This window comes from Anopheles funestus, chromosome 2RL (genome assembly GCF_943734845.2).
Source record: "Anopheles funestus chromosome 2RL, idAnoFuneDA-416_04, whole genome shotgun sequence".
Taxonomy (NCBI): Eukaryota; Metazoa; Arthropoda; class Insecta; order Diptera; family Culicidae; genus Anopheles; species Anopheles funestus.
In genome coordinates, this window is record NC_064598.1 from 64,382,193 (window position 1) to 64,392,038 (window position 9,846).

Consider the following 9,846-nt stretch of genomic DNA (forward strand, 5'->3'; position numbering starts at 1 on the left):
CGTACTGCTGAAGGCTTGCTCCATCATACGCCAATGGTCATTAGGGGACATCGCCTCAAGGTGGTGGTGTCCTTCGGCAACGATTCCACAAGCGCGGTCGCGAAGTCCCTCGCCACATCAGCTTGCGTCATCCGATCTATGTAGGGCCTTGGGGTGGACTGATAGGACAGCTTATTGGTTACGCGCAGTTTCTGTCCTTACTTAACCATAACCAAAGAAATGGCATGAGTTAACATTTGCTCCCCTGTACGTACGTACGTCGTTAATATCCGAGAAGTGCCTTCCATCGATGCGAACGTGGTGATCTCCAGGTGTCGCCAACAGGGTCACGGCGATAGAAACGTCACATACCCCGTGATCCGAGACATAAGAGCTGCATTGGCATTTTGGGTGCAGTGATTGATCGCTATTCGCGCCCCAAGTCTGTGCCACGGTTTTCGCGACGTCAACAATTTGGGTGTTTCGATCGATCGCAGCCCAAATACCGATGCATTGGTGATCGAACGCAATCGCACTAAGAAATATTTACAACGGCCTTGCGTCATCGGTAATTTGGGTGACGAGTAACGACAAACTAAGCCAGCAACAGGCGGTGTGCTTAGGTTAAACATGATTGATAAGTCAGCAAAAACTTAGCATTTTTTTAAAAAGAAGTTAGTGCACGAGTCGACGTGAACTGCGCCTGTTTCGAAAAGTTTTATCCGAAACAAATTTCGCATTAACTACACCAGGCTGGAGCGAGGTGCGTGCTGGAAGAAGGTACTGCGAATTGTTATGTGCTTGGAGGAGGCGAAGTATCCCTCTCCAACTGCGTATAGAAGATCTCCTTATTGTCAACGCTGCTTCCAAGGTTCGGGCTATGCACATTAACAAATAATGCTCAGGTTGAAGAACCTTCCACGAACCCTCAACCTGCTCATCCATTCGTTGATCGTCCACCATCCTATCACCCGATTTCGTATCACATCTATGACGAGGAACGCGGTAAAGAGTTCATGTTTTTCACCACCGAACTGGTAGATCATGCAATCGCTGCGATAGGAGCGCTCCCTGGCTCCTTTCCAACGCACCTCCTGAAATTCTACTATTTTCAAGCCGAAGTTCCATGTCCCGAGTTTCCAAACGTAGTACTTTTTCAGTAGCTTGGGTCGATATCTTTTATTCCGATTTTACATTTCCTTTTGAATATCCGTTGCGTTTGTATTGCGGGTGGGTTGCAAGGCCTCTCACCCAAACCCCCTGTCTTGTCGGAGGGCCTACGCATCCTAGCTGTTGAAAGTCTCGTAGGATGCCAAGACAGTAGGGACATCCGCTCCGCTCAATTTAGTCATATACCCCATATTACCAAGGTGTTGGGTTTCCTTGTACTCAAATATTTTGAGAGATATGTAACTGCTCTGTTGGACGTGGACGTATTGAGTCGGAGATGAGTATGGAGTGTCTATATTATCCTTCGAGAGGCTTGGGATCCATACCCATATCAGTGTGGTATTGCTACATACATTAATATGAGAACGATGGTTCTATTTCTTTTTATTATTAACGCATTATTCATACAAAAATGCCTATTTGGCTATCTTAATAACAATAGTCTTAATAACAAGTGTCAATTTACGTTTACGCGTTAGTCATCAGGGTCATCAGTGCTGCATTCTTTTAACATTCCCCAATTAAGTGGGATACTGTGTTTTAATTTTTGAGCGTGTCCAACGTAGTTCCATCATTCGAAATAACAAGAGAGCATCCTACTCAAGAGTAATATTAACTACCATTCCCCAACTTATCCGTCTTACAATGTGAAGGCTTTTTCATCACGCACTTTCTTGCATAGCAGCAATCTTGTTCGCACGGTGAAATCGCGTGCTAAGCTGGAGTGGGCATTTGCGGGAATTAAAAACTGTTTCTATCACGCGTTTACCTATGTTGGCAACGTATGTCCTAGAGTTCGTATTCCACCGTACGCTGAGACTGGTCCGACCGTGGCTCAAAAGGAAGAAAAGATTTCCGTCTCACGGTTACCTGCGCTACAACGTGCTCTGTGACATTATTAGGCTCATATCATCACTGAGGTCAGCGCATCGCCATAAAATGCATTAGGTTATCCATAAAACACTGGAACTATAGTACATTCCTAGATAGAGGTGACTTGGAAGGCCTAGATAAATGATTGACAATTATAATCGTTCATATACTTATTAATGGTTTACAACTCTATTTACAAAAAAAGATATGGAAATAAAAATATGTTCATTTACTTTTTTCATTCAATTACGAACAAACATAACAAGAATTTCATTCCTTTGTCAAAGCCAGCACATTTTCTCTTGATCTGATTATTTAAAAAATTAGTGGGAACATTACTGTTATTTCACTTAATATACATAATATAATTGACCAAAATAAATTAATTTGACATTATTCAGGCCACAGCAAAAGTAAAAATATAAAACTCATATGTATAGCTAGTAAGTATTAGCAAGCATGTACCGGCAGTGTTAAGAAAGTGAAATTCGTTTCTTTTCAAAATAAACGCATACGATTGCTTATAATCAACTTCAACCAAGTTTATTGTACTGGGAACAACCAGCGAAACAACCGGCAACAACGTGAGCAGTAGGAATAAATTGTACGAGCGCATTGTACGCCATGGAGAAAAGTTCATCCAGCTCGTACGTCCCTCGGTTGTGGCATTCGGTTGCTTTTTATTTGTCGGTGATTTGATTTATTTTGATTTGATTTGTTGAGTTCAAAGTTGCCTCCAGCTCAGCGAATCGTGTGCCTGTTTCGAGTGCCAAATCCGAACGACAGCTCTTCTTGACATTCCAGTCAATATCTCGCCAGAAGTCGGTTGTGCTAGCGAAGGTGACGATGGCGACGGAGAGCGGCGTAATTCAATCAACATAAATTACAGTTTTGTCAATCGGGTGAGCTAAGTTCAGCATTTGTGATGCTCCATGGGTTGGGACAAACTTGACACTAAAGATGGCTCCTCGATGAGCGAATAGAACCTTTCATCGCCATGTGGCTGCCATTGCATTGGTGCGAGCTGCAAGAAATATGCTGACCTTTGTTTTAGCGAGATGATTGCTTTCTGTTTTTATCTTTATCTACCATTACCATTTTGCAACTCAACCAGATCTTATAAGCTGTTGATGCCAGAACCATACAAAAATTGCCGGCGGCGGTCAGAAACAGAGCGCATTTATCAAACTGGTCAACCCACGCGCAAGTTCGAACAAATTATCGCTTGGTTGCAGAAAAAATATTGGCGAAAAGCAAATGGACAAACGTGGACTTTACTGTTGCGGACAGGACCCTACAGGATGTGGTTAGTGTAAACAGTTTGAAGCGGACGGAGCGCTGTCATAACAGAGTCATTTTCCATTTGAATCACTTCGTTGAAATGAACTTCCGTCTATCAAAAGCATACCCTGGTCAATGCGTCGACTAAAAACAAACTGCTAAGTGTATTTGTTTCCGATTTATAATGCAAAAAAGTCACATTTGAACTAGTTCTTTTAGATGCTGTTTAGAATGTTTAGAAATCTTCATATCATCTATGTTTCTTTTGCGTTGTTAGGCACCGTTTTGGATTTTTCTATTGTTAGCCGATTGAATATCGAGCGTTTCGGTCAGTCTTTCACATTGTTCTAAAAACTGGAATAGAATAATATGACAAAGGTGAACCGGTCTGTACATGCATGTTCGACACGCGTGCGTAATTTCGATTAGAAGGCATACTCCTGCATCCTGACCATCCCTCCAACACAACATTCCCTCCTCCTTTTGTGCTTTTGGCGTATGGCTACAACCGAGCGGCGGGAAACCACTCTCGTTATGGCTTTGTGCGAAAATTTGTTGGTATAATAAAATCAGACTATTAATGCTCATAACGGCGTGAATGAAATATAGAATTGATAACGTCCCAAAAACCGACGAAACCACCCATGCGAATGCAAACATGCCAACCAAAAAGGCATACACACACAGAGAGAACATCAGTGGGCTGGAGTGAAATGAGGCCGAGTGCGAGAGGAGGGTTAACGCGTCAAAAACAGGAATGGAAAAATTTGATGAAATTCATTTCACATCCCTGCATGCGCCACGACGGTGGCGGTTGCTATTGCAGTTTGCTTTCCGTTCGGCTAACCTCCAAAACATAAACCTCCCATGGAACTGACGGCAGACGTGGCAAAGGTGGGCAGATTGACTGGTTGACTGACTGCCGGACGAACGAAGCTGACTGACTCACTGACTCTAGGTCCCAATCCCAAGGGTTGAAGTGTTTGTTTTTCCGCTTTTCCGTGTCCCTATCGTCGAGCCGGTCGACTGCGTGGGGTCTCGGGGCGTGTGCACTATTTCAATATCGATTTTGACCTTTCCAGATGTACTGTGCGGAACTGGTGTAAAACTGCTAACCAGCGATGATAATGATGAGGATGATGATGATGATGTAAAGAACGGTTGCTGCCAATCAAGAGACAATAGGTCGCATGCAACGCGAAACTAACCCCGGCCACTGGACTGAAGATGAAGTATTGAAACAACACGTTTAGCGAATCTAATTGTCCGTGCAAGGGTGGGATAGAACCACTGGCAAATGCTACAGGGAGGATGGATCGAAAAGCCCATACCTAACGCTCAGAGCGAACCATCGTTAGCTAATAATTTACTCAGCGTGAAAAGTAAACACAAACGATTCCCTCCAACAGGGGAATGGGAAATTGGACGAGATTGTTCAATTCGTTGTATTGCATTAACACGCAAGGTACTTTTGGATCTCGTGCCGTAACAAATGTACTCGACAGTGTAATTCGGAGTCTTAAACAAACAAACTCATTGGAGGACAAAGCCTCCGACCTCTGTACAACCTCTGCTTTTGTTTGTAGAAGAAGTGATTTTTTGTAAAACTAAACTTTATTCTCGTATAATAAATATTGTGAGCGATAAGTCATCAAACGTCATTTTCCTCAAAGTTCCATCAGTAATTTGTCTTACGTTTCAAGGCAATGATGCTACATGAAAATTTTAAATAGAGAACACTAAAAGCAGTTGGAGAATATCACCCTATTGGAGGAAATAATATCAGTCTGAAGATAAGATTCACATCGAACAAGCGATATTAATTTATCCATTCGTTTCCACCCTATGAGGAGTTGCAAATAGACCTCCAATCCGGACACATTTCCTTATATCATCATGACAGAAATATTATTACGGCCACAGACGAACAATGCAACTACCGATCGATACAAATGCACTGCCGACTCTCGATTACATCTGACATATCGGGCACAAAATAGCAAGCCTTTTGCCCTATCAATCATAAAGCAATCCGGATTTATTCGATTGCAATCCTCGCACGGTTCAGTGCACATGAAGCCAACGTTCATCTGTATGCAAAACCGGCAGGCAAAGCCTATCGCACTGATGTCTCTCGACGCTCGGTTTTCCACATCCAGCAGAGGACCGTTTCGAACGAAGGATATGCAAATGAAGTCAAAAGCTTGTACGGCACATCGATGAACATTTGTCATCGTGGTCCGGAAAGGTGGAAAGCGGAAAATGGCCGACCATTTCGGGCACAGACCGATTCAATAAAAGTTCGTCCTTTAGCCCTGAACCTTCGGTCCTTTGCGTTGGTACGGTTTCCGCAAAGTCTTTCATCATCATCGTGCGGACTGGGTCGGTCCGGTCGTCGACTCTACATCGTTCGTTGTCCTTGGTATGACGGTGCCATACTTCCACACCGTGCATGAGGAAGTCGCTCTTTCATGGCGTCGCTGTTCGCGATTCGTGCTGGAACATGACGACGGGATCGTACTATCGTTCCGTACCATACCAGGCCCAGGCTGCCACTCAATCAACAGGAATTATTTTTCTAACGTTATCTTTTATGTATAATTTATATTCTATGGTGCTTATATATTAGATTAAACCGCCGCCATTAAACATCTGTGACAAATTTTCAATATTCCATTAACGTGAGGCGTTCCGCGATGGGTGGGTGGCGATAAAAGCGAACGCCCCACACCGGTTTAAGCCCACAACAGCTCTCTGATGGCACTTTTGCATCGTATTACCGTTTGCTACCGAACGTTATAGTCTCCATTTGGTTCGGTGTCCTGACATTTACGATGGCCGCATTTGTATTCTGAACATAGGGAGAGGGAGGGAGCGATGGAGAGGAAGGGAGAGATGAAAATCGTATTAGAACGAAGAACAAACACGGAACCGGATCCGATGGTGGAGAAAACTTTTCCCTTCTCATCTCGTCGTCATGGTGATTTGTTGGGGCTTTGGTGTTTGTTACGTTTGTCGCCTAGTGTTACCATCCCGGCAGACGAGAGAGTATGCTAGAGGAAATGTTAGGATACTATGAGGGCGAGACTACATATTTGACTGATGGCAAGCAAACACACACACGGGCATACAGCACGATGTTTCAGAGCAAGGACCTGATTTAGTGAACAATCTAGTGCGCATTGAAAATGGCTGTTGGGAGCAAAGCAAAGCGACAGGAAAGCGAGGAAAGATTAAGTAGTATTAAGGGTTAGATTTATAATGTTTCCCTTTCGGTATCTCTGGCGGTAGGAATGGGAATAAATGCGTTCAAGAGTGAATTTACATCTGCCATCAACCATCCGCAAGGAGTTCATCTGAGAATGGATGAGAACGCTGTTTGGTTCCGCTATTGGATCTAATTAGGTCTAGATATTGTTGCAAAATGTAACATACGTTGGAGGACGCACACCGGTTTGACTTTAGAAGTATGAAATATCTCAGCAATTAAAATTTGCTTTACATAAAACATAAATCTTCGAGCCATCGGTTAATTTTAAATTTAAGCTTCTTCACTAAAGCCATTACCAAACAAAATGTTACTTAGATATATGAAAAGAAGTAAAGCAATGGATGTAAATTACAATACTGTTGGATTTATTTGATCAAACATACTTCATACATGTGTGTTTGTTTTGTAGTAGTAATGACAGTGTGTAAAAACTATGGTTCCATAGTCAGTTGAATCCAAAACTCCATTCAAGCTGAATCAACAATAGGTCGACCAAACAGAAAAGTGCTTCAGAATCCTCCATCACACAAGAATCGAACTGAAAAGAAATCACAATAAACTGAATACGCGACGATTAATTTTCCAGTCCATTTGGAGCCTCATCGCGAACGGCCATCGTCCCACGTTCGCATGCATTCGAAATCAATAATGGTCATCATTGCACAAATAAAACGTATTTTGACCGCGAGCCACAAGACTGTACGTTGCGATCGTGTTTTGCATTGGACGGTCTTTTCAGGTTCTTTGAACGGCCACCGGTCAGTGTCATGATGATTGCCGTTAATCAGTTTATCGACGATGCAGCAAACCCAATTACGAAGTCCACTGCCAAGCCTCCGAGGTTCGGTGCAAATGGCATCAGTTATCAGGTGTCTCCGGTTCGCAAATTACACATGTCCGTTCGATCGGCACGCCATTTCAAAGTGCAATCGATTGTTCTTCACCAGCATGCCGAAAGAGTAGCAGTAAAAAATCAATCTGCAAGCTGCAGATCGACAGAATGCAAGTGCAACACGATGTCCAATAGAGTCACGTCCTGGTGGACCATTTTCGGTCGACCTACAGGCTTGCTTTTGGTGTTTCGTACGAACGATACGAACGACAATTGACACCGATTCTCGTCGAGCTCACTTTGATTTCGGAACGATATCTCAAAGACCAACGAGCAGACAAAGCCTTTAAAAATAATCTGCATACCACAAAAAAGGGACAAACAAAAATCTCAACCTCCGAAAAAACGCTGCAACGAAGGAGAAATTGAGTTTATTTTAGTGAAAAATCAATACATCAACACAAAAGGAGTAAAACGCTAAACGACTGACCGCATTGGAGAGAATGGATTGGATGGATCGATAAGGGATCCAATGAGCAACCCAGTTTGCAGGGGGACTGAGGATGGATCCCTGACTCTTGTTCGGTGATTGTGAGCCTTTTGCGTCATCGAACACAAGTGTGGGATGGTGGAAAAGGGTCTGATAACGACTAGAAATCAGTTCAATCCATTTTCAACCGAACCGAACCGAACCGAACGAATGCTAGAAAGAGGTTTTCCATTTTGGAAAACCGAGCACAACGCAAAATAAAATAAAATGAGGTTCAGTAAACAATCCAGACCCACAAGACCCGCATCCTTCGCAATGTTGAATATTTATGCTTTGCTTTTTCGATCTATGTTTAACCTTACTAACCGCCCCGCACCAACGTTTTTATGTGCTTTTGGTGCCACATTGAACAGCAACTGTCGCACGAAATCCCACTTTATGGTGTAAGGCTTTTGGCAGATACATAAGCTGACTTTTTGTATCGTTCTTGCTCTCTTGCACGAACCCACATCAACCGTCGGCAGTGGTTTTTCCAGCTGTGGAAAACGCACAAAGCGCGATAAAAGAGATTTTCCTGAGCAAAACGAGCGTTCGTCGCGTAAGCTCCGCCTACTTTGAGAGGCGTGTCTGCACCAGCCACAGCATAAAACATGACGGCGATCCAGCACATCGCGCGAGTCACAGGCAAGAATCTGAAGAGACGAAGGAGATGTTCGGTACAAAGTGTCCAGAACCAGGAAAAAGCGCCTGTCATAGTTCAGCTGACTACTCGCATTTTTCGTCTTCTCCAGCCAGCCTTCAGCCATGTCCATTCTGATCAACAAAAACACAAATGGCGACGATTCATCTGAGAAACTTCGAACTTCACATCTTTATTTTCTTCGTACGAGTCTCGTTCGCTCCCGTACACGCATTTTATTCTCGTCCGTCGTAGCGGTCGAGGAGAGGCCCCAGTGCAGTTCGTAAAGTTTCTAGGCGAGAAATGGCATGCGCATAACCCTTCGCACTATGATGGCCGGTAGCAAGATGACATGATAGGGAGAGCAAAATGTACAGAGTAAAAGCCGTGCTGTTGTTAGCTGGAATGAAGCTGCATGTGAATGTGAATCGGACTAAAAGGCGCCACTTGTACGCTAGTAATAAATGTCATCGTCGTATGGTCCCCGTGACTATGTGGTGGAAAGACATTCTCGCCGTCCAAAACAATGAAAAAAGTACTTTATGTATACTCAGTTGGTGGAGGCTTGCTACAGTACAGCTGTATAGGAAGCAAAATGAAACAGATTCATCGTTCAATATTGTGGCAGCGTCTACGACTGTTGTCAAACGTTCATTTTACAGTGACGAATAAAGGAAGAATCAGAGAGGAAATGTTTCTCAATACTTTCAGTATGGAGCGAAAGTGTTTACTAAGGGATGATTTGACGAAACTCACTACACGACAGGACCGGCGATGAAATTTCATTCGGGCCAAATCTCCTTAAGCAAAACTGACTATCCAGCTACGGGTAAATATAGTCAAGGAAAGCCCGTAATGGCAGGCCAAGACCTCTTGAGATTGCCACAAAAGAAGAAGAAGATTGGTCGAAATATGTTAATCGAAATAATTGTATTCATGAGTTTCAATTCGTTATTTTATATCGTAAAGCACTGATTTATTTATTTCAATTTAATTATGTTTACGTATGACGCATGGCTGAATTGTGTACAATTTTCACATGGCATTAAACACTGAATTATGTTAAATGTTGTTATGAGTTTGTTTTGTTTGTTTTTTAGTATTAAAATGGTTCGCTAGAGAATTGAAATTGATTTGTTGTACTTCTGGTGTTGGATATGCGTACCCAAAACTACAACAAGATAGGTAATTTAAGAAAAATATGTATAAGTATGTTAAGTAAGTATGACATCAAGTATGGATACGACCATGGCTGCAGCATGTGTTTTGGT